The following is a 26,838-nucleotide window of genomic DNA, read 5'->3' as shown; positions in this document are numbered from 1 at the left end:
TTAATGCAAAGTAGCGATCTTCAGCCACCATTGAGGACTGAACTCCTGACCTCCTGTTTACTTGAGGCACTTTAACCACTGAGCTACGGCGGCTGTTGTTGGAAAGGGTGCAAACCCAGATTCGACGGATAAACCAAAGTTAATAGATTTATTTTAAATACAAGTAATAGTCTGCAAATTGAAATAAAAGTTGGCTATTTTAAGCAACCAATGAGGATTGAACTCTTGACCTCCTGTTTACTAGACAGGCGCTCTGGCCACTGAGGCATGGTGGCTGCTGGTGGAAAAGGTGTAAACCTTATCTTGACGGATAGATCAAATGTAATGGACTAATTTAAAATACAATTAAATGTCTTCAGAGCTAAATAAAAACTAGCCTTTTTAAACCACCAATGAGAATTGGACTCATGACCTCCTGTTTACTAGACAGGCGCTCTAGCCACTGAGCTATTGCGGCTGCAGGTGAAAAAGGTGTAAACAATAACTCGACAGATAGGTCAAAATTGTTAGAATAGTTTTAAATACGATTGATACACTTCAAACTTGAATAAGAAGTTGCAACGTTGAGCCACCATTGAGGATTGAACTCATGACCTGATGTTTACAAGACAGGCGCTCTAGCCACTGGGCCATGGCGGCTGCTCATGATGAGGTGTAAACCCAAACCCGACAAGTAGACCAAATTTAAAAGAATAGTTTGAAATAAAATTGATACGCATCAAACTTAATTAAAACCTAGTTTTTTTAAGCCACCAATGAGGATTGAACTCATGACCTCCTGTTTACAAGACAGGCGCTCTCACCACGGAGCTATGGCGGCTGATGGTGGAAGTGGTCTATACCCAAACCCGACGGATAGACTCAAACTAGTAGAATAGTTTTAAATACAACTAATACACATGAAATTTTAACAAAAAGTAGATATCTTAAGCAAACATTGAGGATTGAACTCATGACTTCCTGTTTACTAAACAGGCAATTGAGGCACTGAACTACGGCGGCTGCTCATGATGGGGTGTAAACCTGGACCCGACCAGGACACCACTTTCAATAGAATATTTTGAAATAAAGTTGATACACATAAACTTGAACAAAAGGCGGTAATCTTAAGCCACCAGCGAGGATTAAACTCTTCACCTCCTGTTTTCTTGACAGGCACTTTAACCACTGAGCGACGGTGGCTGTTGTTGGAAAGGGTGTAAACCCAAATTCGATGGATAAAACAAAATTAAAAGATTAATTTCAATTACAAATAATAATCTGCAAACTTAAATGATAACTAGACATCTTAAGCCACCAATGAGGATTGAACTCGTGACCTCCTGTTCACGAGACAGGCCTTCTAGCACTGAGCTATGGTGGCTGTTCATGGTGAGTTGTAAACCCAAACTCAACGAGTCGACAAAGTTTAATCGAATGGTTTAAAATAATATTGTTAACAGGAAACTTTAATGCAAAGTAGCGATCTTCAGCCACCAATGAAGATTGAACTCATGAGCTTCTGTTTACTAGACAGGAGCTCTAGCCACTGAGGTATTGCGGCTGCTGGTGGAAAAGGTGTAAACCCTATCTCGACGGATAGATCAAAATTATTAGAATAGTTTTAAATACGATTGATACACATAAACTTAAATGAAAACTAGCCAACTTTAGCCACCAATGAGGATTGAACTCATGACCTCCTGTTTACAATACAGGTGCTCTAGCCACTGAGCTATGGCGGCTGCTCATGATGGGGTCTAAACCTGAACCCGACCAGGACACAAATTTCAATAGAATATTTTGAACTAAACTTGATACACATAAACTTGAACAATAAGCGGTAGTCTTAAGCCACCAGTGAGGATTGGACTCTTTACCTCTGTTTTATTTGACAAGCGCTTTAACCACTGAGCTACGGCGGCTGTTGTTAGAAAAGGTGTAAGCCCAAATTCGACGTATTATCCAAAGTTAATAGACTAACTTTAAACACAAATAATAATCTGCAAATTTAAATAAAAACTAGCTATTTTAAGCCACTAATGAGGATTGAACTCATAATCTCCGGTTTACTAGACAGGCGCTCTAGCCACTGAGCTATGGCGGCTGCTCATGATGGGGTGTGAACCCAAACCAGACCAGTACACCAATTTCAATAATTTAGTTGTAAACAAATTTGATACACATCAAACTTGAATAAAACGTGGTTATTTTAAGCCACCACTGAGGATTTAACTCATGACCTCCTGTTTACTCGACAGGCACTCAAGCCAATGAGCTAAGGCGGCTGTAGGTGGAAAGTGTGTAAACCCAAACTCGACGGATAAACCAAAGTTAATATACTAATTTTAAAGACAAATAATAATCTGAAAATTTAAATAAAAATAGCTATCTTAAGCCACCAATGAGTAGTGAAAGCAGGACCTCATGTTTACTAGAAAGGCGCTCGAGTCACTGAGCTTTGGTGGCCGCTGGTGGAAAAGGTGTAAACCCAAACTCGACGGATAGATCAATTTTAATAGACCAATTTTACGTACAAATAACAATCTGCAAATTCAATTAAAAAATAGCTGCATTAAACATCAATGAGTATTGAACTCATGACATCCTGTTTACAAGCCAGGCGCTTTAACCAATAAGCTATGATGGCTGCTCATAATGGAGTGTAAACCCCAAACCCGACAAGTAGACCAAATTTGAAAGAATAGTTTGAAATAAAAACGATACACATAAGACTTAAATAAAATTTCACTATTTTCAGCCACCAGTGAGGATTGAACTCATGACATCCTGCTTACAAGACAGGCGCTTTAGTCACTGAGATATGGCGGCTGCTCATGATGGGGTGCAAAATACAAACCTGACAAGTAGACCAAATTTAAAAGAATCGTTTGAAATAAAAATGATACACATAAGACTTAAATAAAACTTCAATATTTTCAGCCACCAATGAGGTTGAACTCATGACCTCCTGTTTACTAGACATGCGCTCTAGCCATTGAGCTACGGCGGCTGCGGTGGAAAAGGTGTAAACCCTAACTCGACAGATAGATAAAATTAATAGAATAGTTTTGAATACAATTTATACACATCCAACTTCAATAAAAAATTGCATTCTTTAACCACCAATGAGGATTGAACTCATGACCTCCTGTTTACAAGACAGGCGCTCTCACCACTTAGCTATGGCGGCTGTTGGTGGAAGGGGTCTACAGCCAAACATGACGGATAGACTCAAAATATTATAATAGTAATAAATACAACTATTACACATAAAACTTTAAAAATAGTAGATATCTTAAGCCAGCAATAAGGATTGAACTCAAGACCTGTTTTTTACTAAACAGGCGCTCTAGCCAGTGAGCTAAGGCGGCTGTTGTTGGAAAAGGTGTAAATCCAAACTCGACGGATGAACCCAAGTTAATAGACTAATTTTAAATACAAATAATAATCTGCAAATTTAAATAAGAACTAGCTACTTGAAGCCACCAATGAGGATTGAACTAATGACCTCCTGTTTACAAGACAGGCGCTCTCACCACTGAGCTATGGCGGCTGTTGGTGGAAGGGGTCTACACCCAAACATGACGGATAGACTCGAACTATTAGAATAGTAATAAATACAACTATTACACATAAAACTTTAAAAATAGTAGATATCTTAAGCCAGCATTGAGGAATGAACTCATGACTCATAACTTGATAGGCACTTTACCACTGAGCTACAGCGGCTGCTGTTGGAAAGGGTGTAAACCCAAACCCGACGGATAAACCGAAGTTAATAGACTAATTTTAAATACAAATGATAATCTGCAAATTTACATAAGAACGAGCTACTTGAAGCCACCATTGAAGATCGAGTTCATGACCCCCTGTTTAGTAGACATGCGCTCCAGTCATTGAGCTATGGTGGCTGCGGTGGAAAAGGTGTAAACCCTAACTCGACAGATAGATAAAAATTTTTAGAGTAGTTTTAAATATGATTGATACACATCAAACTGGAATAAAAGGTTGTAATTTTGAGCCACCAATGAGCATTGAACTCATGACCTCCTGTTTACAAGACAGGCGCTCTAGCCGCTGAGCCATGGCGGCGGTTCATGATGGGGTGTAAACCCAAACCCGACAAATAGACAAAATTTATTAGAATAGTTTGAAATAAAATTGATACACATCAAACTTAATTAGACCCTCGCTTTTTCAAGCCACCAATGAGGATTGAACTCATGACCTCCTGTTTACTAGACAGGCGCTCTAACCACTGAGCTATGGCGGCTGCTCACGATGGGGTGTGAACCCAAACCAGAAAAGTACACCAATTACAATAAAAAAATTGTAATCAAAATTGATACACATCAAACTTGAATAAAAAGCGGTTATTTTAAGCCACCACTGAGGATTTAACTCATGATCTCCTGTTTACTCGACAGGCACTCTAACCACTGAGCTACGGCGGCTGCTGTTGGACAGGGTGAAAACCGAAACTCGATAGGTAAACCAAAGTTAATGGACTGCAAACTCAAATAAAAACTAAACATCTTAAGCCTCCAATGAGGATTGAAGTCATGATCTCCTGTTTACAACACAGGTGCTCTAATCACTGAGCTAAGGCGGCTATTGGTGGAAAGGGTCTAAACCCAAGCTCGACGGATGAACCAAAGTTAAAAGACTATTTTAAAATACAAATAGTATCTACAAACCTAAATGAAAACTAGCTACTTTAAGCCACCAATGATTATTAAACTCATGACCTCTCTCTTACAAAACAGAACCTCAAACCACTGAGCTATGGCAGCTACTCATGATGGGGTATAAACCCAAGTCCGACCAGTACACCATTTTCAATAGAATAGTTTGAAATAAACCTGATACACATCAAACTTGAATAATACCTAACTATTTTAAGCCACCAATGAGGATTGAACGCATGACCTCATGATTACAAGAAAGGCGCTCAACCCCCTGAGCTGTGGCCGCTGCGGGTGGAAAAGGTTTAAACAATAACTCGACGAATGGATCAAAATTAATAGACCAGTTTTAAATACGATTGATACACATCAACCTTGAATAAAAAGTTGTAATTTTGAACCACAAATGAGGATTGAACTCATGACCTCCTGTTTACTAGACAGGCGCTCTAGCCACTGAGCTATGGCGGCTGTTCATGATGGAGTGTAAACCTACACCCAACGAGTCGACAATTTTTAATTGAATGGTTTAAAATAATATTGTTAACAGCCAACTTTAATGCAAAATAGCGATCATCAGCCACCAATGAGGATTGAACTCATAACCTCCTGTTTACTAGATAGGCGCTCTAGCCACTGAGTAAAAGGGGCTGTTGGTGGAAGGGGTGTGAACCAAACACAACGGGCAGACTAAAACTTTTAGAATAGTATTAAATACAACTATTACACCCAAAACTTTAAAAAACGTAGATATCTTAAGCCAGCAATGAAGATTGAGCTCATGACCTCCTGTTTACTAGACAGGCGCTCCTAGCCACTGAGCTATAGTGGATGTTGGTTGAAAGGGTGTGAACCCAAACCCGACGGGCAGACTAAAACTATTAGAATAGTATTAAATAAAACTATTACACATAAAACTTTAAAAACGTAGATATCTTAAGCCAGTAATGAGGATTGAACTCAAGATCTCCTGTTTACTCAACTGGCAGTTGAGGCATTGAGCTACGGCGGCTGCTCATGATGATGTGTAAACCTGGACCCGACCAGGACACCACTTTCAATAGATTATTTTGAAAAAAAGTTGTAGCACATAAACTTGAACAAAAGGCAGTAATTGTAAGCCACCAGTGAGGATTCGACTCTTCACCTCCTGTTTACTTGACAGGCACTTTAACCACTGAGCTACGGCGGCTGTTGTTGGAAAGGTGAAAACCCAAACTCGACGGATAAACCAAAGTTAAAAGACTAATTTCAAATACAAATACTAATCTGCAGGATTAAATAAAAACTAGCTCTTTTAAGCCACCAATGAGGATTGAACTCATGACTTCCTGTTTACTAGGCAGGTGCTCTAACCACTGAGCTATGGCGGCTGAGGGTGGATAAAGTGTATACCCTAACTCGACAGACAGATCAACATAAATAGAATTGTTTCAAATACCATTGATAAACGTGAAACTTGAAGAAAAAGTTACAATCTTGAGCCACCATTGAGGATTGAACTCATGACCCCCTGTTCACTAAACATGCGCTCTAGTCATTGAGCTATGGCAGCTGCTCATGAGTAGATGTAAACCCCAACCCGACAAGTAGAACAAATTTAAAAGAATAGTATGAAATAAAAATGTTACACATCAAACTTAAATGAAAACTACCATCTTTAGCCACCAATGAGGATTGAACTCATGACCTCCTGTTTACAACTATGGCGGCTGAGGGTGGATATGGTGTAAACCCTAACTCGACAGATAAATCAACATTAATAGAATTGTTTCAAATACGATTGATAAACATGAAACTTGAATAAAAAGTTGCAATCTTGAGACACCATTGAGGATTGAACTCATGACCCCCTGTTTATTAAACACGCACTCTAGTCATTGAGCTATGGCGGCTGCGGTGGAAAAGGTGTAAACCCTAACTCAACAGATAGATCAACATTAATAAAACTGTTTCAAATACGATTGATCAACATCAAACTTGAATAAAAAGTTGCAATGTTGACCCTTCATTGAGGATTGAACTCATGATCTAACGTTTACAAGACAGGCACTCCAGCCACTGAGCTATGGTTGCTGTTGGTGGAAGGGGTGTGAACCAAACACGACAGGCAGACTAAAACTTTTAGAATAGTATTAAATACAACTATTACACGTAAAACTTTAAAAAACGTAGATATCATAAGTCAGCAATGAGGATTGAACTCATGATCTCCTGTTTACTCAACTGGCAGTTGAGGCACTGAGCTACGGCGGCTGCTCATGATGATGTGTAAACCTGAACCCGACCAGGACACCACTTTCAATAGAATAATTTGAAAAAAAGTTGATACACATAAACTTGAACAAAAGGCAGTAATTGTAAGCCACCAGTGAGGATTGGACTCTTCACCTCCTGTTTACTTGATAGGCACTTTAACCACTGAGCTATGGCGGCTGAGGGTGGACAAGGTGTAAACCCAAACTCGACGGATAAACCAAGGTTAATAGACTAATTTTAAAGACAAATAATAATCTGAAAATTTTAATGAAAATAGCTATCTTACTCCACCAATGAGTAGTGAAAGCATGACCTCCTGTTTACTAGAAAGGCTTTCTAGTCACTGAGCTTTGGCGGCTGCTGGTGGAAAAGATGTAAACCCAAACTCGACGGATAGATCAAAATTAATAGACCAATTTTACATATGAATAACAATCTGCAAACTCAAATTAAAAATAGCTACCTTAAACCATCAATGAGTATTGAACTCATGACATCCTGTTTACAAGTCAGGCGCTTTAGCCAAGAGGCTATGGTGGCTGCTCATGATTGGGTGTAAACCACAAACCCGACAAGTAGACCAAATTTAAAAGAATAGTTTGAAATAAAGTTGATACACATCAAACATAACTGAAAACTAGTCATCTTCAGTCACCAATGAGGATTGAACTCATGACCTCCTGTTTACAAGACAGGTGCTCTAGTCACTGAGCTATGGCGGCAGTTGGTGGAAGGGGTGTGAACCCAAACACGACAGGCAGACTAAAACTATTAGAATAGTATTAAATACAACTATTACACATAAAGCTTTAAAAAAAGTAGATATCTTAAGCCAGCAATGAGGATTGAACTCATGGCCTCCAGTTTACTCAACAGGCAGTTGAGGCACTGAGCTACGCCGGCTGCTCGTGATGGGGTGTAAACCTGAACGCGACAAGGACACCAATTTCAATAGAATATTTTGAAATAAAGTTGATACACATAAACTTGAACAAAGGGCAGTAATCTTAAGCCACCAATGAGGATTGGACTCTTCACCTTCGTTTTTCTTGACAGGCACTTTAACCACTGAGCTACGTCGGCTGTTGTTAAAAAGGGTGTAAACCCAAATTCGACGGATAAACCAATATTAAAAGACTAATTTAAAATACAATCAGTAATCTGCAAATTTACATGAAAACTAGGTATTTCAAGCCACCAATGAGGATTGAACTCATGACCTCCTGTTTACTAGACAAGCGCTCTAGTCACTGAGCTATGGCGGCTATTCATGTAGGGTGTAAACCCAAATTTAACGAGTCGACAAACTTTAATCAAATGGTTTAAAATAATATTGTTAACAGCAAACTTTAATGCAAAGTAGTGATTTTCAGCCAGCAAAGAGGATTGAACTCATGACCTCCTGTTTACTAGACAGGCGCTCTATCCACTGAGGCATGGTGGCTGCTGGTGGAAAAGGTGTAAACCCTAACTCGACGGGTAGATCAAATTTAATAGACTAATTTAAAATACAATTAAGTGTCTGCAAAGTTAAATAAAATTTAGCTATTTTAAACCAGCAATGAGGATTGAACTCATGACCTCCTGTTTACTAGACAGGTGCTCTATTCACTGAGGCATGGTGGCTGCTGGTGGAAAAGGTGTAAACCATATTTCGACGGATAGATCAAATTTAATAGACTAAGTTAAAATACAATTAAGCGTCTGCAAAGTTAAATAAAAGCTAACTATTTTAAACCACCAATGAGGATTGAACTCATGACTTCCTGTTTACTAGACAGGCGCTCTCACCACTGAGCTATGGTGGCTGTTGTTGGAAAGGGTGTAAACCCAATTTCGACGGATAAACCAAAGTTAAAAGACTAATTTCAAATACAAATCTGCAAATTTAATTGAAAGCTAGTCATCTTAGTCAGCCACCAGTGAGGATTGAACTCATGACATCCTGCTTACAAGACAGGCGCTCTAGCCACTGAGCTATGGTGGCTGCTCATGATGGGGTGTAAACCCCAAACCCGACAAGTAAACCAATTTTAAAAGAACAGTTTGAAATAAATTTGATACACATCAAACTTAAATGAAAACTAGCCATCTTTAGCCTCCAATGAGGATTCAACTCATAACCTCTTGTTTACCAGACAGGCGCTTTAGCCACTGAGCTATGGTGGCTGCTCATGATGTGGTGTAAACCCCAAACCCGACAAGTAGACCAAGTTTAATAGAATAGTTTGATATAAAACTGATACACATCAAACTTGAAAAATACCTAGTTATTTTAAGCCACCATTGAGGATTGAACTCATGACCTCCTGTTTACAAGACAGGCGCACTAGCCACTGAGCTATGGCGGCTGAGGGTGGATAAGGTGTAAATAATAACTCGACGAATTGATCAAAATTAATATAATAGTTTTAAATACGATTGATACACATCAACCTTGAATAAAAAGTGGTAATTTTGAGCAACAAATGAGGATTGAACTCATGGCCTCGTGTTTACAAGACAGGCGCTTTAGCCACTGAGCTATGGCGGCTGTTCATGATGGGGTGTAAACCCAAACCCAACGAGTCGCCAATTTTTAATCGAAGGGTTTAAAATAATATTGTTAACAGCCAACTTTAATGCAAAGTAGCGATCTTCAGCCACCAATGAGGATTGAACTCATGACCTCCTGTTTACTAGACAGGCGCTCTAGCCACTGAGCTATAGTGGATATTAGTTGAAAGAGTGTGAACCCAAACCCGACGGCAGACTAAAACTTTTAGAATAGTATTAAATACAACTATTATACGTAAAACTTAAAAAAACGTAGATATCTTAAGCCAGCAATGAGGATTGAACTCATGACCTCCTGTTTACTAGACAGGCGCTCCTAGCCACTGAGCTATAGTGGATGTTGGTTGAAAGGGTGTGAACCCAAACCCGACGGGCAGACTAAAACTATTAGAATAGTATTAAATACAACTATTACACATAAAACTTTAAAAAACGTAGATATCTTAAGCCAGCAATGAAGATTGAACTCATGAGGTCCTGTTTACTAAACAGGCGTTTTAGCCACTGAGCTACGGCGGCTGTTGTTGGAAAGGGTGAAAACCCAAACTCGACGGATAAACCAAAGTTAAAAAACTAATTTCAAATACAAATTATAAACTGCAAACTTAAATTATAACTAGACATCTTAGGCCACCAACGAGGATTGAACTCATGGCCTCGTGTTTACAAGACAGGCGCTTTAGCCACTGAGCTATGGTGGCTGTTCATGATGGGGTGTAAACCCAAACCCAACGAGTCGCCAATTTTTAATCGAAGGGTTTAAAATAATATTGTTAATAGCCAACTTTAATGCAAAGTAGCGATCTTCAGCCACCAATGAGGATTGAACTCATGACCTCCTGTTTACAAGACAGGCGCTGTAACCACTCAGCTTTGGCGGCTGCTCATGATGAGGTGTGAACCCCAAGCCCGACAAGTAGACCAAATTAAAAGGAATAGTTTGAAATAAAATTGATACACATCAAATTTAAATGATAACTAGCCTTCTTTAGCCACCAATGAGGATTGAACTCATGACTTCCTGTTTACAAGACAGGCGCTCCAGCCACTGAACTATGGCGGCTGTTGGTGGAAGGGGTGTGAACCCAAACACTACGGGCAGACTAAAACTATTAGACTAGTATTAAATACAACTATTACACATAAAAATTTAAAAAACATAGATATCTTAAGCCAGCAATGAAGATTGAACTCATGAGTTCCTGTTTACTAGACAGGCGTTCTAACCACTGAGCTATGGCGGCTGTTGGTGGAAGGGGTGTGAACCCAAACTTGACGGGCAGACTAAAACTATTAGAATAGTATTAAAGACAACTATTACACATAAAACTTTATAAAAAGTAGATATCTTTAGCCAGCAATGAGAATTGAATTCATGACTTCCTGTTTACTCAACAAGCAGTTGAGGCACTGAGCTACGCCAGCTGCTCATGCTGGGGTGTAAACCTGAACCCGACCAGGACACCAATTTCAATAGAATATTTTGAAATAAAGTTGATACACATAAACTTGAACAAAAGGTGGTAATCTTAAGCCACCAGTGAGGATTGGACTCTTCACCTCCGTTTTACTTGACAGGCACTATAACCACTGAGCTACGGCGGCTGTTGTTGGAAAGGGTGTAAACCCAAATTCGACGGATAAAGCAAAGTTAACAGACTAATTTTACATACAAATAACCACCTGCAAATATAAATAAAAACTAGCTATTTCAAGCTACCAATGAGGATTGAACTCATGATCTCCTGTTTACTAGACAAGCGCTCTAACCACTGAGCTATGGCAGCTGCGGGTGAAAAAGGTGTAAACAATAACTCGACAGATAGATCAAAATTGTTAGGATAGTTTTAAATACGATTGATACACATCAAACTTAATTAAAACCTAGCTTTTTTAAGCCACCAATGAGGATTGAACTCATGATCTTGTGTTTACAACACAGGTGCTCTAGCTACTGAGCTATGGCGGCTGTTAGTGGAAAGGGTGTAAACCCAACTTCGACGGATAGACCAACACTATTAAGTTAATAGTGTTGGTCACACGCACCCATAAACACTTGCACACACCCGCACAAACACCCGCACAAACACCCGCACACCCCCGCACACATCCGCACACACATCCGCACACACCTAGACAAATCCGTGCGCACTCGCACACACCCGCCCACACCTGCACACCCCCTTATCGTGTCTTGTCTGATTCTCATGGTCGTCGTAGTCGTGCTCGCTAAACAGGAGTTAGACAGGAATGTTAGAGAAGGCAATGATGACGACTGCGAATCTCTGTCTACTGTGCAAAGTAAAGGTATTCAGACAGTCAACTCTTCTGACAAGAGATGCGAATTTGTCCCGCCCAAGTCGCGATCACACTCATGTACTATGTCTGTAATTATTCCTCCTATAGTAGCAAGCGGTGTGCATATTGTGTGACACCTTGTCAGATCAAACCTCTACACTTACTCAATGCCGTATTCTGGCAGACAATATACGCACATAATATTTTTGCTATCTTCAGTATAGTCCTGTTTATTGAAATATTATTGATTAAAAGAGCCAAGTCATACAGAAATCATTTTGAACAATCACCAAATTTTTTGGCATATATTTTTTTATGGCATTAAAACATTTGCTTTATTATTTTCAACTGGTTTTATGATTCAAATTCACAACGGCATCATTAGTATCAGAGTTATCAATTAACCACACACCTCTATGATACAAAGATAATACATTTAGTATAATAAAGGTAAAATAATGCAAATACATGTAGATAAATACTGTATCCCCATCTTAAGATGTGACACAATTATCTAAACAAATCTAAATTTAAAGCCAATGTAAATTGGCGCAAAGTAGTTTTGTACACTGTGCCAATCAGCCAATATGGCCAAGGAGAGTCCTGTTTTTCTTAAATGCAGTTTGACAGTTAATCACAGGTGAGTGTGTGGAAGAGCTATAAGAGAAGTTTATGACACGGTAAAAGCGCAGGACTGAGCTTTGAGTTCATCTACATCCACTTCTTCTTCAGAGTCTGAGTCGGAATGTTCTGAAAAAGATATGATATAAAACTGTGTTATCTGAAATAAATAGTAATCGTGTTCATATTATCAAATAAAATTGATGGGTCAAGTTTGGAGGTATAACATTTATATCTCCAAATTTAATTTATTTAATATTTATATCATTTATATCCGATTTATGATTCTCCTTGCTTCTTTTTGGTTCTTCGCTTCGAGAATAGCTATTACAAGACGTGTGGGAACCTTCTTCTTCGATTTCCTGCTAGCCTCACGGAGTAGGTCTTTGAGCCAGTTCTATTAACAAAAATAAATATATCTTTATATACAGTCTTTTTATTGAGGTTAGACCATAGTTGTGCTTACAGGAAAAGCAGGTGCGCTGATAATAAAGACCTGTGCACCCCTGAAGTCTTGATGCGGTGTAGGATTGAACATAGCTTGATTCATTAGCTTTTGTTTATGATTACAAAAAATTCATTGCACAGTGTGATGGTCTCCAATGGTAAGTGCCTTACATAATCCTTCATTACAAGAACTCTCGTAGTGGCTTTCTTTACCATCAAGTGCAGATCATTTGGTCATGTATAAATTAAACTCTCGCTGTTCAGTGCTCTAGCCACGCATACTGCTGCTTGCTCAGTTTACGCATGGAATTGAAGCAGTGTTATTATGTTGCCAGTTGATCACAAGTAGTGAAAAAGTTCGTACTGTAACCAGTTAGAAATTTTCTAATCTTAGCCAACAGTACAACAGTGAGAACATGCCGTGGTACACTTGCACTGCTTTATATTCTCTATCTCCCCTATATAGTAGCCTAAGAATACACACGGTAATTGAACCTACCAATCTCCTGTTCAGCTTGTCATTTTTGGCGGCAGCCACATCTGCACGCTGTTGCAACTTCATGTTATTTGGATCTACCTTTTTCTATAATGAATAAATGAAAAAACAGTGTATAAATATTTACATTAGGTTGTTGCACTCTCTGGGATAGTTCTTAGCCTGATTGGCTCAAAGGCTTAAAGACGCATGATATTCAAGGACTTGTGAAAATCTTAACGCCAAATTTGGCAAGTGCGTAAATATGTACAGATGTTAATTATAGTGCTTAGAATTGTTACTTGACAGGCTTGATAGACTTAATAGACTTGACAGGCTTGGCAGACTTGATGACTTAACAGACTTGATGAACTTGGTAAATTTGATAAACTTGATAGACTTGACTGACCTTGACAGATTTTGCAGCACAAGTGACTTGTCCTCGAGCCGTCTTTTTCTTCCTTCCTTCTTTCGTAGTGTTTAACTGCCGAGTGGCGGCGGAAGCATTCTGTTTTCCACATATTCGTACCATAAAGGACCCTTTCATCAAGTACTTGAGCTCCTAAAAGACCAACAAACACAATTGTTCACATACATAGCTGCTGGCCATCCAGTCATAAGAATGAAATTTTAAAATCACTTCATTGTCCAGCTCTATTGCGGTGTCTACAAGAAGCAGAGGCTAAAACAATGTTATACCATCAAGACACCAACATATATATGATTTTATTAAACTTGTTTTCTCGTGTGGAATTCCCAAGTCATTTTTGCAGAGCTGAGCCAAAGATTCTATTCAAAGTTATAAATCATTAATAATTATTACTACACAGTTTTCTCTACATTCTTGCAACGAACGACAACAAGCATAAGTTTTTATAAAGGAATAAAGTTATAGGCATAATATTAGTAGTTACCTCCTCCGTCAGACACGGAAAGTCGTACTGATGCTCCAACCTCCAGTCAGGGTTGTTTGTACCAGCTATAGCCATTGTTCTTACTTGGTCCGCATCTGTGACTAATCTGTACTCCGCATAAATCTCCTAAAAACAAAATGATTCAGTCTTTCTTGATCATCCATGATTTGCTAGAACTTGGATTATTTTTAATGTAATTAGATAATTTTTAACAGCTTATTACAACTTCACAAACACAGAAAAGCTTTATTCCACGACCAAACACGAGTGAAGCGATTGTTTGGGGGCTTTATGATAAATGCATATGTGCACACAACTCACGAAATTTATTCATGAACGTTCGTCCCAAACCCTTATGCCCAAATCTCATTAACAAATTTAACTATTTTTCTATGGCATCGTTTAAGTATAATAACGATACAAAACGCATATAAACCTACTTAAATATGTTACCAGGTCTTTGAAATTTGTAGACAATATCCTAAAACTAACCCATCTGATCGATTATTCATAAATAGACAGATTAATTTGGCCTAAAATCGCCATTAAAACTTGACAAGCCTTTTTTAATCAAAATTAAGACCGGCCAACAAAACGCCGATAAGACCGTGCGACAGAGAAGTAGAACAATTGAGTCACGCGCATTTCACGAGAAAAACATGCACATTTCACCAATCTATGGCATTGTCCAATTGCCGAAGGTTTCTGTAATTAACGTAGAAGTACTGAAAAGTAATCATTTCTTTTTTGCCGATTTCAAAGTAGCTGACATTTTGGACACTTATAATGAATACTTTGGTATTTCAACTAATGTCCAAAGCAGTGAAAGTAACATAAATGACGATGATATTTTTTAACAATGATTCTTATAAGACTATTGCAATATTTAATTATAAGAATGGTTATTCGATTTTATAAGATTATTATAAGATTTAATTATAAGAATAATCATTTGAATTTACAAGATGGAAGTATATAGTGACCGATGGTATGCAATATGTAACTGTTATTATTTTTCTAAAGATTTTGTTGATGATGCTATGGCTGTGCCCAATATCGCGGTACTGCCAAGCCATTTTTAATATCTGCAAAAATTAAGTTATAGGCCTACACTTTCTTTATAGATATACAGCTACTTCTATGACAACCAACTAAAATCTGTTTAGATTTTTAAATTTAGCATAATTTTTTGAATTTAAATACAGAAATCTAGATAAATATCACAACTCTTGATATTGGTTGCTAATACGTTTTGAAATGTAAACAAAGTTGTGCATTGGTTTTCATTTCTCAAACTTTAACACCAGTTTTTTGAAAACTATGTTTTCGCACTAATGGTGAACATGCATTCAGTTTATTGACCATAAAATTGCTGTTATTAGGCTGGAATCAATTTTTTTTGCAAAATAACTGAGAATTTTCTCCTTCTACTAGTTTAAATAACTATAAATCTCACACACCCGACTTAACCATGGTTTCTGTGATCATGACCAATTTCTTCACTTTGTTTACAGATCACTGTCAAAACCATTCTGCATTCAACACAACCAACTTTCAAACTATGTATATTACACAGCAGCTTGCCATTTTACTTCTAGTATTACATTTCTCCTATTGCAGGGGAGAGATATAAACATATAATATTTTCCTTTCATTACTGCTGTTGTTGTACACAATAACACCCAGTAAATTACAGCTACCATTGCAGTTATCCTATTGCACTGCAGTGCCATTTGACTGCTAATATTGCATTTCTCAACCAGCAGTACCCTTTCTTTTTTCTAATTTCACTTTGGTCGTGGGCTCTATGATAGGTGAATTTCTAGTATTATTATATAGCAGTTTAGGAGGTTCTATAGCCAGAAGTTTATGGAGTTACTAATAAATATAGTACTAGTAAGAAACCAATTACATTGTATCTCTTGGGCAGTCCACGAGCTCCTGATATTTTTACTTTGAAGTGGAATTCCTGGCCGAGGAGCTGCGTTGGATCATCAACAAACACGTCATCTTCTGGTTTGAATACTTTTCCTTTTGCGGTGCAGGTGTGAATCTCAACCTGAATATGTGAGGAAAGACAATTGACGCATTGGCTCGCAACCTTTTATAAGCTGTTGCTAAAAGTTCCTTAATTGTATAATTTACAAAATTGATATGAGCACTATGACGTGTTTCGAAATTCGGTTACTTCCCAATATGATTATACAATAAAAGTTTGACAACTCCAAAATGCTATTAGGCTTTTATTAGCCTGCAACAACTAATACGGCTCATATTTATGGTTAACACCAAATACTGTTAGTTAATAAAGCTTTTATCAAATTTATGCATTGTTTATATAAAATGTGTGAAATTTAGAATAATGAAAATGCGTTTTTTTGGTCTGTTGCAATTTGCTTTGTTGTCTAGCGATGTACTATCCCGACCATGATATGGTTCAAAAAGTGTTCAAAGGTCAATTAAAAAGTCAACTGTTCTCATAAAAAATCAATGTAAGTACTCTTCACTTACATTGCAAACACCAATCTGCTCAGATTGGTAATCAATAATATCTAGCTGCTCCTTCATCTCGATGTTATAAGAGAATCGTGATAAACCTTCATACTTCCCAAATGAGCATATTCTTTCGGGTTCATAGTGAACGGGTCTCCCTCTTAAAAGTGGTACAATATGCTGTCAAGTACGCTGAAATATAAACTCACAACAATCACAAAACTACCCATGTAGCCCAGACTGCAGCCTAGTAGTGGATGGAAAAGACTTCACATATCAAACAAGACTTGTTCAAATATATTGCCATGAGGAGACAATTGAGGAGACAACCTGTACACTGATTATAGTTGAAGGATTTATAAAAGGTGTAATCGGAATGCAAAGGCTGTCTAAGTCAACTAATCAGCTGACTAACTGTGTTTAGCTTAATTGGTTAAAAACCAAACTCACTTCAGGCAATGATATACAGGGTGTTGTATATCATTGCTTCAGGTCGACCGTCAATGACACCTCGTGCTTCAAGGGAAACAATCATGGCCTCGAATGTAATCTTTTTATCCATCTCTTCTGAAATGGAGTTGGCTTCTTCCACTGATGGATGGATCTCCAACACATCTTCTTCCAAAAGCATTTCATCTGTGAAAGTAGTGCATACAACTGCATTAGTGCTCACGGATATAAACTATTTAAGGGATTAGCAAGTACGGCATACAAAATTAACATGAACATATTCATGTGTGTTTCAACTGACACAGTAGCACAAAGTAATTACACTTTTTTCCATAGCGCCTGGCGGATAAAGGTTTCAATTGTATTTGTTGGGGACTAACCCTGGTAGACAATAGATATAGTGGGGCAGTACTTAATACTCGTGTCTAAAATGGGGCAGTCATAAGTACCGTTGATTGGTACCGGCTGGTAAGCAATTTATCACAGCACATATTCCTGGATTTCCTTGTGAATGACTTGTAAATGCAAAACATGAGTTTACCTCATAACAAAAGGGTTCACACCCCAATAGCTGGCACAAGGACCAGAGGTACACGGATGTTAATAGATTTAGCTGAAAATAAGATGTGTACCATTTAGGAGCAATTAACAGAAGGTAAAAGAAAAACTCGGGGCACATGTATGTGTGATAGTTGGTGCTGTTCAAAGTGGCCCTGATGATAGTTGGTGCTATTCAGAGTGGTCCTAGTGATAGTTGGTGTTGTTCAGAGTAGCCCTAGTGAGAGTTGATGCTGTTTAGAATAGCCCTAGTGATAGTTGGTACTGTTCAGAGTGGCCCTTATGATAGTTGGTGCTGTTCAGATTGGCCCTAATGATAGTTGGTGCTGTTCAGAGTAGCCCTAATGATAGTTGGTGCTGTTCAGAGTGTCCCTAGTGACAGTTGGTGCTGTTCAGAGTGGCCGTAGTGATGGTTGGTGTTGTTCAGAGTGACCCTAGTGATAGTTAGTGCTGTTCAGAGTGGCCCTAGTAATAGTTGGTACTGTTCAGAGTGGCCTTAGTGATAGTTGATGCTGTTCAGAGTACCTCTAGTGATAGTTGGTGCTGTTCAGAGTGGCCTTAATGATAGTTGGTGCTGTTCAGAGTAGCCCTAGTGACAGTTGGCACTGTTCAGAGTGGCCCTAATGATAGTTGGTGCTGTTCAGAGTAGCCCTAGTGATAGTTGTGCTGTTCAGAGTGGCCTTAATGATAGTTGGTACTATTCAGAATAGCCCTAATAATAGTTGGTGCTGTTCAGAGTAGCCGTAGTGATAGTTGGTGCTTTTCAGAGTGGCCGTAGTGATTGTTGGTGCTGTTCAGATTGGCCTTAATGATAGTTGGTGCTGTTCCGAGTGGCCCTAAGAATAGTTGGTGCTGTTCAGAGTAGCCCTAGTGACAGTTGGCGCTGTTCAGAGTGGCCCTAATGATAGTTGGTGCTGTTCAGAGTAGCCCTAGTGATAACTGGTGTTGTTCAGAGTGGCCCTAATGATAGTTGGTGCTGTTCAGAGTGGCCTTAATGATAGTTGGTACTGTTCAGGGTGGCCCTAGTGACAGTTGGTGCTGTTAAGAGTAGCCTTAATAATAGTTGGTACTGTTCAGAGTGGCCCTAATGATAGTTGGTGCTGTTCAGAGTAACCTTAGTGATCGTTGGTGCTGTTCAGAGTACCTCTAGTGATAGTTGGTGCTGTTCAGAGTAGCCATAGCATACTGGTGTGTGCAGTTTCATACCTGGAGATTTCTCATCATCAGCTGTGTCAAAGCTGGCGCTCTTCGTGATCTCCTCCATAGCATCAGAGTACTCCGGCAGATCAACTACCTTCCCATGGCGGACATACACATACATCTGTGTTGTGCCAAACATGACACTGAGAACAATTGAACATGTTACTACACTAGCAAACTTCACTCGTAATTTGTTGCTATCATAGGAGAAACCGACCTTGATTCAAAACAACTTGGTGCTAAGGCTAAAGAAGATATAGGGTTTTCATTTTTGAAACAGCGTGTTATATAAAGGCGAATATGTTTGTAAAGAAGTAATAACAAAAATTATGGTAAGAAATTAATACAAGAGCAACAAAGAAGAGGAAAGTAATTTAATATGTTTAATGTATTGAAAATGAATAAACCTGAGAAATGGAGTGAAGCAAACGATAAAGGTAAAATTGCAGACTGCTAAAAAGTACAATCATGCTTACCATTAAAAAAACACAGCATTAACAACCAGCTGTTTTATAGTTGAATGTCTATTATTAGTAGACTAGTTATGACCGACTATGTACATTACCAAACAAAATACTTTCATTGCAGCGTTTCCATTGCTAAAAAAATTGTTATTTTTCATAGTTCAACTGTTAGCAACTGCTTTATGTAATTCAATTTTTTTGTGCCATGTAGCCTCATGCAAACTGGGAGACAGCTTATTTGCGTTCTAATGATTTATGTTTAAACCACATAAAAAGTTTTTTTTTAATTAAAACGGTTTTGCTTCGGGTGTTTGGGTTAGGTTTACCAGGATGATACAAACAACCACAACAGTGGTTAGAGCACCTATCTTGTAAACAAGAGACCATGGGTTCAATTCTCATAGGTGACTCGAGCGAGCTTCTTTCCATTTAAACTTGCTATATTGGGACTTTGTTATGAAGTTTTCTACTCATTTTTGGTCCAAGTACCTGGGTTGGGTTTACAGGTGTTGGACCAACCGACACCATAGCTCACTGGTTAGTGCGCCTATCAAATAAACAGGAGGTCATGGAGTTCAATCCACATTGGTGTATTGAGATAGCTTCTTTTCATTTGAATTTCTTGAGTTTTAATTGTAATTCAAATAAATCTATTCATATTTGGTCTAAGCGTACGGGTTGGGTTTACAGCTTTAAACAACAGCCGCCATAGCTCAGTGACTAGAGCACCTGTTTGTAAACAGGATGACATGATTTCAATCTTCATTGGTGGCTTAAGATAGCTATTTTTTTTTTTTGGCTTATTACTTTTATTTCAAACTATTCTATTAATTTTGGTCTATTTATAGGATTTGGGTTTACACTCTTTTTACCAGCAGCGGTCATACCTCATTGGCTAGAACACCTATCTCGTAAACAGAAAGGAGGTCATGAGTTCAATCCTCATTGGTGGCTTATGACAGCCACTTTTTATTCAAGTTATTTGTTGAGTATCAACTACATTTATAACTAGTCTATTAACTTCGGTCTATCTGTTGACTTTGCGTTTACACACCTACCTCCAACACCCATCATAGCTCAGTGGCTAGAGTGCCTGTCTCGTAATCAAGAGCTCATGAGTTCAATCCTCATCGGTGGCTTAAGATAGCTACTTTTTTAAACTTTTCATGTGTAATAGTTGTATTTAAAACTTATTAAATCTATAAGTTTAATAAGTTATAGATTAATTAAGCTATAATAACCTAATATTATTTGCTTAATAATATTAAGCAAAATAATATTAATAAGCAAATATTAATATTAAATAATATTAATATATTGTTTAATATATATTTTAAATAATATATATAATTTATATATATATAAAATTATATATATAATTTTATATATGTAAAATTATATATATATAATTTTATATATATATAAAATTATATTATAATTTTATATTATAATATAATTGTAATATAAATATATTACAATTATATTATAACTGTAATATAATTGTTGGCTTCAGATAGCTTGTTTTTATTTAAATTTGTAGATTATTATATTTATTTAAAATTAATTTACATTTCAAAACGTCATAGCTAACAGTATCAAGAAGTTGTGATATTTATATAGATTTTTAGAAAATCTATTTAACAAAACTATTTAGAAAAAATAATAACAGTAACATATTGTCCATCATCGATGTTGTTAGTGTGACTATAACACTTCAATAGTCATCCAAGCTTATAATTAAATATTGTAATAATCTCATAAGAATCGTTAGAAAAAATAGCCTCGTCATTTCCTTTACTTACACTGCTTTGGCCATCAGTTAGAATACTAAAGTACTCAAAAGTTTTCAAAATGTCAGTTACTTTGAAATCGACAAATAAGAAACGATTTCAGTACTCCTACGTTAATTACAGAAACCTTCGGCAATCCGACAATGCTATAGACTGGTGAAATGTGCACGTGATGTTTTCATGAAATGCGCACGACTTAATCGTTCTATTCTCTGTCGCTCGGCGTTTCAATTGCCGGTCTTAATTTTGATAAAAGTAAGGCTTAGCAAGTTTTAATAACGATTTTCAGCCAAATTAATCTGTCTATTTGAGTATAATCCAATCAGATGGATAAGGTTTAGGAATATGTCGACAATTTTCAAAGACTTGGTAACATATTTAAATATGTTTTTACGTGCTTTGTATCGTTATTATACATAAACGACTTCACAAAAAATGGTTAAATTTGTTGATGAGATTTCGTTACAAGGGTTTGCGACGTTGTTGATGAATAATTTTCGTGAGTTGTGTGCACATGCATTTATCATAAAAACTCTCAAACATTCGCTCCGCTCATTTGGTCGTGGGACTATTTGATGCTTTGTTAGTCAGCACAGAAATTAAAGTTCACTGATCTACCACAGTATACATGAGTGTGAATAGCAGCCTGAGGTTTAGAGCTTGAACTTTGTACTAACCATCCCATCCTATTTCATTTTACACATTTGAGTGGATGCCTTCGATAGAATCTCAAGCTATTCTGATGCAGCATGAGCTAGGCCTCAGTCATTAAACAATCTAAAAGAGGACAGTCCCTCTTACAATCAGTACAAGGTTTTAACTATGCCCTGTCTTGTTTTCCTCGGTGAGCCACGTGCAAGGAATTGTATTGATGAAAAGGATAGATTACCCTGTATGCGCAGCCAATCATCGATCTGAACAACACTAGATGTTGAATTAGGCTGTGAACGCATGTCAACACTGTTAGCAGCAAGTTGCTTATGGCTACATGGCTAACATGTACTAATAACGTTGCTATCATATTGAAATCTACTTTGCGTATAAGGAACCATGCCAAGAGGGAAGATATTCTTTACCGGTGCTGGAGTTTTTTTATTGTTATTTGTGGTTTGGTATTCTAGACCATCCTTAAAGAGAATTGTTTCTCAAGCTATACAGATTAGTGCTAAAATACATACACTAGTTTCACTAGGTGACTGACTCACCATTGTTGATCACTATTTATTAGAGCTGACTCAGCTGATGTCAATGGATGACAGGTGTTGACTGATGGAGACAGGTGTCTGTCACAAGCAGGTCATTTATGAAAGCAGGTAGTAATGTAACAAGCAGTGACAGACATGAGAAGTAGCTGAAGAATTGATAGACAAAAGAAGGTGGTTGATAATAGTGATGTATGTACGGGGCATCGATGAGTAGATATTCTTACAAAATAATAACTCATCAAACTTCCAACTTGTGTGCCAATTCATTTATTGCTTGAAACCTACTAATATTTACCATCACTTGTCTTCAGTTATCATATAAAAAATGTTCTTCTGACACAACGATTTTTTCTGCCAGAGCTTCTCATATCAGCTTTTAAAACTTATTAACTGTACAATTATTATTGTATGGCTGCTGATTGTGACCTGTATTTCATGTACGCTGCCAACATTATGTTTTATGAGAATGCTTAGAGTCATGGAGTAGTGGACTGTGCCTTGTCATGTGTAGCTATACTCACTTTACTTACAATCCCGTAATTATAGAATTTGAGGTCTACCAAACTTTATTAAAAATAAATTATATTACAACTACTGAAACTCCTTATAATAGGATTTGTCAAGTTCGACTGCTGCAGTGGTGGAGAGGGCAACTCTAAACATGCTCAAAGGTTGTACCTGCAAAGCTCAATATAGAATGTTATGGTTGCTTGCTGACAACTAAACAAGGCCGGTGCCATAACTCTCTGTTTTGCTATTGGTTATATCACTTTCCATTACTTCATAAACTGGAGACTGAACCTAACCTGTTTATAACCAAAGTTTGTTGACTCATTTGTCAAGAACTATTACCATACAATATTTAGATTATGAAATGGTTTACATAATTTATCAAATTTAAATTTTACGGAAGTCTAGCAAATCATTTTAGGGAAATAAAGCTGTATTAAAGCATAAAATAGAAATATGCAAAAAAGCTTTTTATTAGCATTTTGCAACAAACTACGTATATTAAAACAGAACATACTAATCCCTTTGTTTCTTTCTAGTCCATTCCATCGGTCAATGCCGATTAGGGTGAGCGGAGAGAGACTGAAGTGTCTCAGGTATTTCTTTCTATTAATGACTCTTTATACATAGTACTTTTTGTATACTTAGTGTTTGCTAAACTTGTATATTTGAAAGCTAAACAGCAACTGAATTACTACATAAGTGAGACAAGAGAGCAAAAAGGATTATTACATAACAATTACATAACAGATGAGTGAGTCAATATGAACAAAGAGTATGCCAAAGGTTATATACAAATACAAGATAATGACGGTGGTCAATGTCAAAAACTAGTACATATTCAACACTCCCACATAGTTTTGACATGCACACTTATTAATCTGTTAGCCCCATGTTCTGCCGATGTACTACAAAACGGTCTCTGCATAGGGGTTTAGTTAAGATATCGGCAGTCATATCAGCAGATGGACAGTATTTAATGAATGAGTGAGTGAATGAATTTAATGAGTATTTTAATGTATTTATAAGAATGTGTCCATTTGCAACAGCTTCTCTCAGAAAGTGATATTTGATGTCAATATGTTTTGTTCGAGATTTTGTTGCAGTGTTCTTAGCTATAGCGATTGCTGCTCGATTGCCAACCATGCATGCTGTAGGCATATGAGCATCCTTGCCATCAATGTCATTGAGTAACTTATGTAACCACATTGCTCCTTGTGTTGCATGAAATAACGAGACTTGACGTATTCAGCTTCTGCCGTTGAGGTTGAGACCGCTACAGTATTTTGACGTTTGCTTTGCCAGCTTACAGCTCCATCTGACATTAGGAACACATTACCTGAAGTAGAACGTCGATTATCTAAGTCTCCAGCTCAGTTTGCACCGGAATAACCGATGACTTTAGCTTCGTCTGACTTGTAGCAAAGTTTAGTTGTCAGTGTTCCTTTGATATAGCGTATGATTCGCTTTACAGCGGTAAGATGAGCTTCTGTTGGACATGAGTTGTAGTTTGACACTTCACTTACTGCTTGTGTTATATCTGGACGTGTTGCAACTGAAGCATATAAAAGTGAACCAACCATTGCTTGATACACGTACTTTCTTGAATCCACAGGCTTACTGATTCCATCATATTTTATGAGTTTAACATTAATGTCTGCAGGTGTGGATACCAGGTTGGAGTTTTGCATACCAAAGCGATTGATGACTTGCTGGAGATAGTACTGTTGATCTAGAGATATTGAAGATTCATGTTGATCAATATTAACCTCAAGCAATAGTGCAGTGGTCCTAAGTCTTTCATTTTAAACTGATTTGAGAGAGCATGCTTCACTTGCATTAATGATGCATCGTCATCACTCATTATAATGAGATTGTCAACGTATACAGCCATTATAGTTTTGATGCCTGAATTGCTATCTCTAACATATACACATGGGCCAGTAGTAGACTGACAAACATCTATAGATTTCAGAAAACTATCTAGAGCAAGATTCCAGCATCTAGGGGATTGCTTCAGTCCATAAATAGACTTGTTGAGTTTACACACAAGATGTTCAGATCCAGGTTTAATAAAACCTTCTAGTTGAGACATGTAGACTTCTTCATCAAGTTTGCCATTCAAAAAGGCAGTTACAACATCCGTTTGATGAATGTACATGTTGCGACTAAGGCCATATGCCAGTAGCGTACGAATTGTTGCAAAACCAACAACAGGTGAGAATGTCTCATGATAGTCTATTCCATGCTGCTGTGAACAACCCTTAGCCACTAGTCGACCTTTGAATCGCTCTACGGTTCCGTCACCTCGATGTTTAGCTTTAAACACCCACTTGCATCTAACAGCACTACGTCCTCGAGGTAACTCTGTAAGATTCCAGGTATTATTATCTATCAGTGACTGATACTCACACTTAGCAGCTTCTATCCATTCCTTGTGTTGAGAGCTTTGTTTTGCCTCTGAGAAAGTCTCTGGTTCAACTATGTGACCAGCTTTATGAGCGACATGTTGAGCCTGGCTTACATACTCATCAATTCCATAGCGAACCGGAGGTCTACGTTCGCGAGCAGATATGCGTCGCTGTTGCCCTTCACCAATGCATTGCCCAGATAGGTTTCGAGTTGTCTGTTCATTTACTGAATGTTCAACAAGAATAGATTTCTGCTTTGTATATTGGTCACATGATGGTTTAACGGTATTTGTAAAGTTTGTTTCATCAAATACCACATCTCGCCTAGTGGTGACTTTACCAGTTGATTCATCAAGCAGGCGGTATGCCTTTGACTGTTTGCTGTATCCTATAAACCTTAGTTTCTGGCCCTTCTTGTCAAGTTTCTGTCGTAGTTGATTTGAAACATGAGCATAAGCATTACATCTAAACACCCTTAAATTGTCTATGTTGGGTTTGCGTTCATACCACTTCTCATACGGTGTGAGATCATTCTTATGTGAGGAAATGGGAAGCCGATTTCTAACGTAGGTAGCAGTAGAAATGGTCTCAGCCCAGTATTGCTTTGTCAATTTAGCATGGCACAACATTGAACGTGCTGCTTCACACAGAGTTCTATTCATTTGCTCAGCAACACCATTTTGTTCCCGGTAGAAGGCTGATGTGAGTTCATGATGAATACCTTTAGATTTCAAGTAGTCAGTAAATTCTTGAGACAAGTATTCACCACCTCTATCTGATCTCAGTGTTTGAATGGTTTTTCCAGATTGGTTGGTTGTATGTGCTTCTAACTCTTTGAACTTCTCAGGTACCTCAGATTTGTTTCTAAGAAAATACACAGCACAGCATCTAGAAAAATCGTCTCTAAAGGTAACAAAGTAGTTGCTACCTCCAATTGATTCTGTTTCTATTGTACAAATGCCAGAATGCATTAGTTCTAGCTTCTGGGTAGCCTTGATATCTTGCACAGGTTTGAAGGGTTTACGAGTCATCTTCCCATGAGCACAGCCTTCACAGAAGGAAATATTCATTGCAGGTAAGCTTGTAGCACAGACTATATTTCTTTTGCTCAGTTTTTTCATAGTAGAGTTGTTCACATGTACTAGACGTTGATGCCAAATCTCTGCGCTAGCTGTGTTTGCATATTGAGTTTCAGTTTGTACGCAGTCAAGACTGAACAGCTTATTAGCTAGTGATCTCATGGCCCTAACTCGACCACTAGCATCTTTAATCCAACATCAAGTATGGCCGAACTGAACGGTGTAGCCTTTCTGAGTGGCAGCTCGAACTGAAAATGAATTGCTTGCTAGCTGAGGGACATGAAGTACATTGTAAAATACAACTGCACATTGAACTCTACGATTGAGCTTTAGCATCGCTTTTACAACACCAACTCCCACAGCTTCAACTGTTCGACCACCACCTAAGCTGACCATTGCTATCTGTTCTAGCTTCTTGTAGCTATTAAAACTTTCCCTGTT

The 26,838-nt window shown here is 37.8% G+C and overlaps 20 non-coding genes across 20 annotated transcripts; all 20 read right to left on the bottom strand.

Moving 5' to 3' along the window:
- Positions 1-384: 384 nt before the first annotated feature.
- Trnat-agu (transfer RNA threonine (anticodon AGU)) lies at positions 385-457 on the bottom strand. Its single transcript has one exon. It is a non-coding gene; the product is annotated as a tRNA-Thr (tRNA).
- A 290-nt stretch (positions 458-747) lies between these two features.
- On the bottom strand, positions 748-820 carry Trnat-ugu (transfer RNA threonine (anticodon UGU)). The gene has a single exon. It is a non-coding gene; the product is annotated as a tRNA-Thr (tRNA).
- An 831-nt stretch (positions 821-1,651) lies between these two features.
- On the bottom strand, positions 1,652-1,724 carry Trnat-ugu (transfer RNA threonine (anticodon UGU)). The gene has a single exon. It is a non-coding gene; the product is annotated as a tRNA-Thr (tRNA).
- Positions 1,725-2,013: 289 nt separating this feature from the next.
- Trnat-agu (transfer RNA threonine (anticodon AGU)) lies at positions 2,014-2,086 on the bottom strand. Its single transcript has one exon. It is a non-coding gene; the product is annotated as a tRNA-Thr (tRNA).
- A 1,013-nt stretch (positions 2,087-3,099) lies between these two features.
- On the bottom strand, positions 3,100-3,172 carry Trnat-ugu (transfer RNA threonine (anticodon UGU)). The gene has a single exon. It is a non-coding gene; the product is annotated as a tRNA-Thr (tRNA).
- Positions 3,173-3,462: 290 nt separating this feature from the next.
- Trnat-ugu (transfer RNA threonine (anticodon UGU)) lies at positions 3,463-3,535 on the bottom strand. Its single transcript has one exon. It is a non-coding gene; the product is annotated as a tRNA-Thr (tRNA).
- A 466-nt stretch (positions 3,536-4,001) lies between these two features.
- Positions 4,002-4,074, bottom strand: Trnat-ugu (transfer RNA threonine (anticodon UGU)). The gene has a single exon. It is a non-coding gene; the product is annotated as a tRNA-Thr (tRNA).
- Positions 4,075-4,182: 108 nt separating this feature from the next.
- Trnat-agu (transfer RNA threonine (anticodon AGU)) lies at positions 4,183-4,255 on the bottom strand. Its single transcript has one exon. It is a non-coding gene; the product is annotated as a tRNA-Thr (tRNA).
- An 810-nt stretch (positions 4,256-5,065) lies between these two features.
- On the bottom strand, positions 5,066-5,138 carry Trnat-agu (transfer RNA threonine (anticodon AGU)). Its single transcript has one exon. It is a non-coding gene; the product is annotated as a tRNA-Thr (tRNA).
- Positions 5,139-5,967: 829 nt separating this feature from the next.
- Positions 5,968-6,040, bottom strand: Trnat-agu (transfer RNA threonine (anticodon AGU)). The gene has a single exon. It is a non-coding gene; the product is annotated as a tRNA-Thr (tRNA).
- Positions 6,041-7,575: 1,535 nt separating this feature from the next.
- Positions 7,576-7,648, bottom strand: Trnat-ugu (transfer RNA threonine (anticodon UGU)). Its single transcript has one exon. It is a non-coding gene; the product is annotated as a tRNA-Thr (tRNA).
- Positions 7,649-8,118: 470 nt separating this feature from the next.
- Trnat-agu (transfer RNA threonine (anticodon AGU)) lies at positions 8,119-8,191 on the bottom strand. The gene has a single exon. It is a non-coding gene; the product is annotated as a tRNA-Thr (tRNA).
- Positions 8,192-8,661: 470 nt separating this feature from the next.
- Trnat-agu (transfer RNA threonine (anticodon AGU)) lies at positions 8,662-8,734 on the bottom strand. Its single transcript has one exon. It is a non-coding gene; the product is annotated as a tRNA-Thr (tRNA).
- Positions 8,735-8,840: 106 nt separating this feature from the next.
- Trnat-ugu (transfer RNA threonine (anticodon UGU)) lies at positions 8,841-8,913 on the bottom strand. The gene has a single exon. It is a non-coding gene; the product is annotated as a tRNA-Thr (tRNA).
- A 291-nt stretch (positions 8,914-9,204) lies between these two features.
- Positions 9,205-9,277, bottom strand: Trnat-ugu (transfer RNA threonine (anticodon UGU)). Its single transcript has one exon. It is a non-coding gene; the product is annotated as a tRNA-Thr (tRNA).
- Positions 9,278-9,566: 289 nt separating this feature from the next.
- On the bottom strand, positions 9,567-9,639 carry Trnat-agu (transfer RNA threonine (anticodon AGU)). The gene has a single exon. It is a non-coding gene; the product is annotated as a tRNA-Thr (tRNA).
- A 471-nt stretch (positions 9,640-10,110) lies between these two features.
- Positions 10,111-10,183, bottom strand: Trnat-ugu (transfer RNA threonine (anticodon UGU)). The gene has a single exon. It is a non-coding gene; the product is annotated as a tRNA-Thr (tRNA).
- A 107-nt stretch (positions 10,184-10,290) lies between these two features.
- Trnat-ugu (transfer RNA threonine (anticodon UGU)) lies at positions 10,291-10,363 on the bottom strand. Its single transcript has one exon. It is a non-coding gene; the product is annotated as a tRNA-Thr (tRNA).
- Positions 10,364-10,472: 109 nt separating this feature from the next.
- Trnat-ugu (transfer RNA threonine (anticodon UGU)) lies at positions 10,473-10,545 on the bottom strand. Its single transcript has one exon. It is a non-coding gene; the product is annotated as a tRNA-Thr (tRNA).
- A 651-nt stretch (positions 10,546-11,196) lies between these two features.
- On the bottom strand, positions 11,197-11,269 carry Trnat-agu (transfer RNA threonine (anticodon AGU)). The gene has a single exon. It is a non-coding gene; the product is annotated as a tRNA-Thr (tRNA).
- Positions 11,270-26,838: the final 15,569 nt, after the last annotated feature.

Source organism: Watersipora subatra, chromosome 2, assembly GCF_963576615.1.
Source record: "Watersipora subatra chromosome 2, tzWatSuba1.1, whole genome shotgun sequence".
In the NCBI taxonomy this organism is placed as follows: domain Eukaryota; kingdom Metazoa; phylum Bryozoa; class Gymnolaemata; order Cheilostomatida; family Watersiporidae; genus Watersipora; species Watersipora subatra.
Note: the sequence above shows the minus strand (reverse complement) of the source record. Positions and strands in the feature narration are given on the sequence as shown.